The 7470-nt window shown below is 42.2% G+C and overlaps 1 pseudogene; it reads right to left on the bottom strand.

Moving 5' to 3' along the window:
* Positions 1-1176: 1176 nt before the first annotated feature.
* Positions 1177-2224, bottom strand: LOC102924231 (epithelial-stromal interaction protein 1 pseudogene; annotated as a pseudogene).
* Positions 2225-7470: the final 5246 nt, after the last annotated feature.

Here is a 7470-nt window from a genome sequence, read left to right as displayed (position 1 = left end):
TAGCCTGGATGAACCTAGAAATTCATAAACCTTATTCATCAAATATTCTTCTTATCTAAAACTTGTATTGTTTTTTAGAAACCTAGTTGGTATTGAACACAGTTAGAAATACATAAGTGGTTAGATATACATCTCTAAGTCAGTTTCTGTTAACCTGAGTAGCCCTTTATAACCTTAGGAATTCATGAACTTTAATTATCAAGCATGTTTTTTAAAGTCCTATTTTTTATAAGCATTGTTCATGATTTGTCCTCATCAGTTATTTTTTCTCAACATTATACAAATGTCCATACCAATCCAAAACAGACTGGAGGTCTGCTATTGCCTCTTTAGTCTAAAAGAAAAAAAAGGATATACAGTGGTAAGCAGAGGGCTTTGTAGGACTTAGAAGTTTTATGGGTGTTACCTTCATTGGTTTATACCATGTGATCACCTTAACCAAGATGGCTGTGAAGTCACATGGTATGTCATCTCTTTAACCTTAGTAAAGATTGTTGCCAGCCACATGGTTGCTTCCATCCTGATGAGGTCATCACCTAAGATATCAGCAAGCTACATCATGGTTATTTACTCCAAGGTGAATTCATCAGGTGTACCCCATTTTTCTTTTTAAAATCATCTGTTTTCATAAACAGAAGTTGAATCCAAGTTAGCTGCAAGCATGCTGTAGATTTCTAACTATCAACCCTTTTGTTACAAGTTTTAAGCTAACCTTTTGTTACTGATATTAAAGATTTTTCTTTAAAACTATACCCAATGAACTTAAAAATTCTGAGATACAGACATTTTATGCACTGTTCCTACAAATATTGAGTTGAATTTTATAATTCAGAAAGGTATTAGAGACAGAAGAGAGGGAAGTACATAGAGAGTCCAATAAAACCTTGAAAGGGAATATAAGGTAAGCAGCAGTAATCCCTGTTGTAAATAGTTCACTTCTCAGTTATTTGAAAACACAGGATGCCTTTCCCTGAGCTGCTCTGTTTTGCTCTCCTCCTTGTCATGCAGCCAGGTCACCTGGCTGATCAAGGACAGACATTTGGAGGAAATAAAAGCTAGCGTGCTTGAGTGTGAGGAAGAAGGGCAATAATCCAACTCCAGAGCCATTTTTTTTTTTTACAGAAATAGTTGGGAATTTATTTATAAATTTTTTTTATAAAAGTATAAGGGATCTCCTTTTGCTCAGATTTGTAGATTAAGAAAATAGGAATTCAGAAAGACCCCGAATGATCCCCAAACCTGCTGTAAGAATAAGTAAAGAAAAAAAAAGTCAATTAGGGGACACAAGCCTACAGCATCCACAGCTCTAACTACCTTGAATGTCATGTAATTCCCTTTTACTATTTTACTAACATTGCTCTAATTAGCCTTCTAATAAGAGGCAGAACTAATTAGGAGAAATAAGGTAACATTATGCTGGCAGTAGAGATTAAACACGAGTCGGCAATGAGCCTCTAAATCCACATATAACTAATGACAGAGGAAAACTGGCCACCCACAACCCCTCGGCTGAGTAGGTGGGCAGTTGAAGTTGAGGTATAAAAACTAAAGCCAAACAAAATTGCATGAAGGAAAAGCATCTCATAAGGGTTTTCAAGGTCAGCTGAAGAAAGCCCGATGGTAGTGACTGTTTCTCATATACCCCAGCTGTTGGTACTATTCATATTCCAACAGCCTCCAGACTGCTCAAGGCCACCTGGTTGACTTTTGCATTGGAGTCGGTCCAGAAAAGCATTATTTACCCTCCAGTGCTCAGCTTGAAGGATTTGGCCTCTTTCTTCCTCTTGGTGTCGTCCTTTAGTTTCTAGTAATCGATTCTTCTGATTTTGTCCATCCCTCATCTTCTGCAATTTTTGGTTGTCTTCCTTCCGTAGAGAATCCTTGTGTATTTGGCTACTGGCCCATACTGAGGACTGGGAAGCACGAAGAGCAGTTTGACAGGCAGTTCTCATTCTCTGGTCTGTGTCCAGTCTGCTCAAGAACTCAGCAGTTTTGTGTTGGTGATGCTCTCGGAATGCGTCACTTCTGAGGCTTTTTGAAGTTTCCTTTTCTCCTCTAGTTTGTTACTCTTCTCCCTCTGGATCGCCTTCATTTGTTGGAGCTCAGCTTCCTCAGCTTCCTTCCTGATTTGCAGAGATTCATCTCTCTTTAGCTTTTGCTGGTATTTAGATCGCATCTGTTGGAGCTGTTGTTTCTGCCTGACTTCAGATTCAGACTGGCTTCCACCTATTCAGAGGGCCTGATCCAGCTGGGGGCCCCTCAGCCTTTGGTTCATAGTTCATGTGTTTCCATTCGTTTGGCTATTTTTTTCAATAATTGAGTAAAACTGAAATTTATTATAAGCCACAGTCGTCTTAGGGACCTCCATGCTATATATGTAGCCTCCATGGTTCTATGGGTTGTGGTCTGATTGTTTTTTATTTTATATCTAGAATCCACTTATGAGTGAGTACATACCATGACTGTCTGTCTGGGTTTGGGTTACCTCCCTCAGGATGATTTTTTCTAGTTCCATCCATTTGTCTGCAAATTTCATGGTTTCATTGTTTTTCTCTGCTGAGTAGTACTCCATTGTGTATATGTACCACATTTTTTTCATCCATTCTTCCGTTGATGGGCATCTAGGTTGTTTCCAGGTTCTGGCTATTACAAATAGCGCTGCTATGAACATAGCTGAGCATGTATCTTTATGTTATGAATCAGCATTCCTTGGGTATATGCCCAGGAGTGGGATGGCAGGGTCTTGAGGTAGTTTGATTCCTAATTTTCTGAGTAACCGCCATACTGATTTCCACAGTGGTTGCACAAGCTTGCATTCCCACCAACAGTGGAGGAGTGTTCCCTTTGCTCCACATCCTCTCCAACATTGACTGTCATTGGTGTTTTTGATCGTAGCCATTCTGACAGGTGTAAGGTGATATCTCAGAGTCGTTTTGATTTGCATTTCTCTGATGATTAAGGATGTTGAGCATTTCTTTAAATGTCTTTCAGCCATTTGTGATTCTTGTTTTGTGAATTCTCTGTTTAGCTCTTTAGCCCATTTTTTAATTGGACTGTTCAGTATTTTGATGTCTAGTTTCTTGAGTTCTTTATATACTGTGGAGATCAATCCTCTGTCAGATGTGGGGTTGGTGAAGATCTTTTCCCATTCTGTTGGCTATCTTTTTGTCTTATTGACTGTGTCTTTCGCCCTGCAAAAGCTTCTCAATTTTGAGAGGTCCCATTTATTAATTGTTGTGCTCAGGGTCTGTGCTGTTGGTGTTTTATTTAGGAAATGGTCTCCGGTGCCAATGAGTTCAAGAGTGCTTCCTACTTTTTTTTTTATTAAGTTTAGTGTAACTGGATTTATGTTGAAGTCTTTGATCCACTTGGACTTGAGTTTTGTGCATGGTGACAGATATGGATCTATTTGTAATCTTTTACATATTGATATCCAGTTATGCCAGCACCATTTGTTGAAGATACTTTCTTTTTTCCATTGTATAGTTTTGGCTCCTTTGTCAAAAACCAGGTGTTCATGTGTGCATGGATTAATGTCAGGGTCTTCAATTCGATTCCATTGGTCTGTATGTCAGTTTTTATACCAGAGCCATTTTTTTTAAAAAAATAAAGTAGTATAGCATGTAATGATTTTTAATATTATCCATACTCAAAGGATATCTGAGTTGTTATAAAACTGAATTTAGTGATGGGGGAGCGATTGGAGCAAGGAGAGCAAAGAAGGCTTCATGTTAAGAGGTACTTGTGTGGAGATCAGACAAACTTTAGAGATAAGGAATTTGGGGATTATTTGCTTGTGCCATGGCAGAAATGGTTTCAATCTGTGAGAATCTTGGAATCATGTGTGCCATCTTTGGCAATCCAGCCATTCTAAGGCCAAGCAGTTTTCAGAAAGACAGTGAGGCTTTAGTAACATCTGGGTTCCAGGAGAGAACTTAGACTAAACATGCATGCAAAGGGACAGAACAACTTCAGGAGGAAGCTGAGAGACAGGTGGGGGAAGCTGAGAGACAGTTGTGGGAAGCTGAGAGACAGGTGGGGGGAGCTAAGAGACAGGTAGTGAGGGGAGCCAGGAGCAGAACCAGGAAGCCATGGGAGAGACTGGAGGAAAGGGGGTAGCAGCTGGGAAGGGTGAGGAGGACAGGAGAGAGGAGGGTACGTGTCCTGGTGACTATTCCAATCTGGGCATCACCAAGTGAATGGAGAGACTTGTCAGAGAAATGACCCAAATCACAAATAAGGGGCATCCCTGTCCAAGTCATGGATAGAGCAGGCAGTTCTGATGTGACATCAGGCAGTTTGTGTGGGTGATAGAAGCAAATTCTAGAGGGAGATGCCACAGAGAGTAAGATGAAGCTGGTGGGGATGTCTTTCCTTATGCTGTGAATGTGTTGCTCTGATTGACTGATAAATAAAATGCTGATTGGCCAATAGCAAGGCAGGAAGTATAATATAGGCGGGATAAGCAGAGAGGAGAATTCTGGGAAGTGGAAGGCTGAGTCAGGAGATGCTGCCAGCCGCCACCACCATGAGAAGCAAGATTTCAAGGTAGAACTGGGAAAAGGTACCAAGCCACGTGCTTAAACATAAATAAGAATTATGGGCTAATTTAAGTGTAAGATCTAGCTAGCAAGTAGCCTGAGACATTAGGCCAAACAGTTTTAATTAATATAAGCATCTCTGTGTTTATTGGTTCTGAGTGGCTGTGAGCTGTGTGGGAGCAAGAAAAGTTCTGGCTACAAATGGTGCCCAACTGCTCAAGTTTCCATCAAAGTTCCTGCTTCATGTTTTATTTGGGCAGCAAAACATCACAATATGTGAGCTTGAGCTACTCTATGATAGGTTCATGGTATGCAAGCTTGACCTAGGCCATGTTACACAGAGGTGTCTCCAAGCTGCACAGTATGCTGCATGGTGGATATAGTTTTTGCTAGTTAAAATACAAATGGTTTCTGGGCTATATGCTACATAGACCCACTGCTTCTGAGTGTTGATGGTACATATGGCTCCCAGGTCCACAGCTGGCAGTAATGTACCACTGCCATGTTGGGTAGCTGAGGTGGGCAGAGAATGCTGCAGTTTAAAGCAATAGATTCACACTTAGACAGATTCAGATGGGATAAACCTCTAAACGGTTTACAATATGTATAAAAATGTGTGTAGGCTTGGAAGATAGAAAAAAAGTAATACATGAAATTATATAAAGGAATAGATAGATTTAAAAAATAAAGTCTTTAAAGAGAAAGTAAAAGTAATATAAAAAAATAAGCCACATAAAGATGGATTTCTCACAGAGAATCTGGATTGTGTTGTCTTTGGGATTTTTAATTGCAGAAAGACACTTGATTGTAAAGACTGCTCAGTTAAACCAACATGTATATTTTAAAGGTACCTTGACATCAAAATTTGGATCTAAGGATGTGTTGCTTTGGAAAGGAGGTTCTGCTTTGGTTTCCACAGGGAGCAAGAGGCTATGTGTTTGTTCCAGATTAAGATGCATCAGGTTTGACCAGCCAAGATCTCCTGAAAGATTTCCGATGACACCAAGGCCTAGATGGTCCAACAACCAGAACAGTTTCTAGGCCACTGGCTCAGAGAATACAGCCTCACAGACTACGCCATAATCCTAACATTTTCTTTGTGTTCTCATAAGAATACAGCGCTCTCATCCAGTAGGAAGTAGTATGAGAAGCTATGCTCAAATTCCCAAAATATTGTTTATGAATGTATATTTTTTATCTAAAATAGGTTGATTATAAATGCAATCTCTTTCTAAGGAAGAAAAGGGCATAGTTTAGATATGATACGATAAAAAGGTAGATTAATGAACCTACGTTTAAAGAGCGACAACTTGTTTAGAATTGTTTTACCTTGCCATAGATATTAGTTTGTTAACACAAATTTGAAGTTAATTTTGTTATACTGTATATATATTTCTACTCTCATTTGTGGTATTATGCTTATGTAACTCATTTATATTGTAATGGATAATTAAAAAATAGAGATTAATAATTAGTCTTCTATGATAATCAAACTTAGAGTCATGTTAAGTATACTAGGTATACATAGATATAATTCAATTAGGTAGGTAATCTTCAAACACTTCAAAGACCTACAGAATATGGCATTTAAAATGATTTTCTTCAGAGAGGAGGATGTACATCAAAGCACTATAAATGGAGTTTATCTTCTTCTTGGCAAAAATAGCCATTTGGGCAAGAAACTGTTCTTGCCTGTACTACTTGATCAACTGGACATTCAGGACCCATAGGAAGGTGACCACTGAACTTTGCTTGGCAAAATGGTCCTTCAGGTTCCTGCTTCACAGAGGAAACTGCCAGACATTCTACTAGACACAGAGAGAAGTAACTGAGATTCTCTAGGCCTGTGGGCTGAAGACAGATACCTCAACTTTACAGAGGAACTTTGAATGATTGTCCAGGCTGCCAGTTGTCTCTGTCTACTCTCACAAGACTCTCAAAAGTTGCTTGCTGAGGGGAAGATGGCGGAGACAAGCAGACACAGGTAGGCCTGTGGCAGCGGCCCGCGGAGGTAGACGGGTCCAGCGGCAGTGGCTGACAGGGACATTTAGGCCCAGTGGCAGCTGGCGGAGACATTCAGGCCCAGTGGCGGCCCACAGAGGTGTACAGGCCCTGCAGCAGAGATAAGCAGACGGAGGTGGATGGGCCCGGCGGCAGAGATAAGCAGACAGAGGTGGACAGGACCGGAGGTGGCGGCCAACAGAGACATTCAGGCCTGGCGGTGGTCCACAGAGGTGGACAGGCCACGCGGTGGAGACAGGCGGACACAGGTCGGCGACTTGCGGAGGTGGAAGGGCCGGTGGCAGCGGCCGACAAGCGGCAACTGGCAGAGACATACAGGCCCCGTGGCAGTTCGCAGAGGTGGATGGGCCCGGCAGCAGTGACGAGCAGAGGTAGGTAGGCCCGCGGCGGCAGCCAGCAGAGACATACAGGCCCATTGGCCGCCCGCAGAGGCAGACAGACCCAGCGGCAGCTGACAGGGACATACAGGCCCAGCGGTAGAGACAAGTGGACGCAGGTGGGCCTGTGGCAGTGGGCCACAGGGGTGGACAGGCCCGGGGACAGAGAGGGGCTGACACAGCTTGGAACGGGGACGCCCCTAGCCCCAACACCTGGGGAAGAGGCTATCTCCGTGGGTCGGAACCAGGGCGAGTCTGGACACTCCGTCTGGGGACAACCCAGGGCCCAACTGCTGATCCTGTGAAACCCAACAACTTGGAGGTGTTGGTGAGACTACCCTGCTCAGCTGAAACCCATCTGGGAGAGGATTCAGATGCCTACAGTTTGAAGTCTGAAGAAACAAGATCAGCTGAGGAGTTGACAAATGAACAAAACGTGACCTGGGAACACAGAAGAAGGCGCTACCCAGTCACCAAACCAGATCACGAGAATCATAAGTATATAATTCACCGACTGAAATCAGCTGTCC

This window comes from Peromyscus maniculatus, chromosome 4 (genome assembly GCF_049852395.1).
Source record: "Peromyscus maniculatus bairdii isolate BWxNUB_F1_BW_parent chromosome 4, HU_Pman_BW_mat_3.1, whole genome shotgun sequence".
Lineage (NCBI taxonomy): Eukaryota > Metazoa > Chordata > Mammalia > Rodentia > Cricetidae > Peromyscus > Peromyscus maniculatus.
This window is presented reverse-complemented; position numbering and strand designations above follow the sequence as displayed.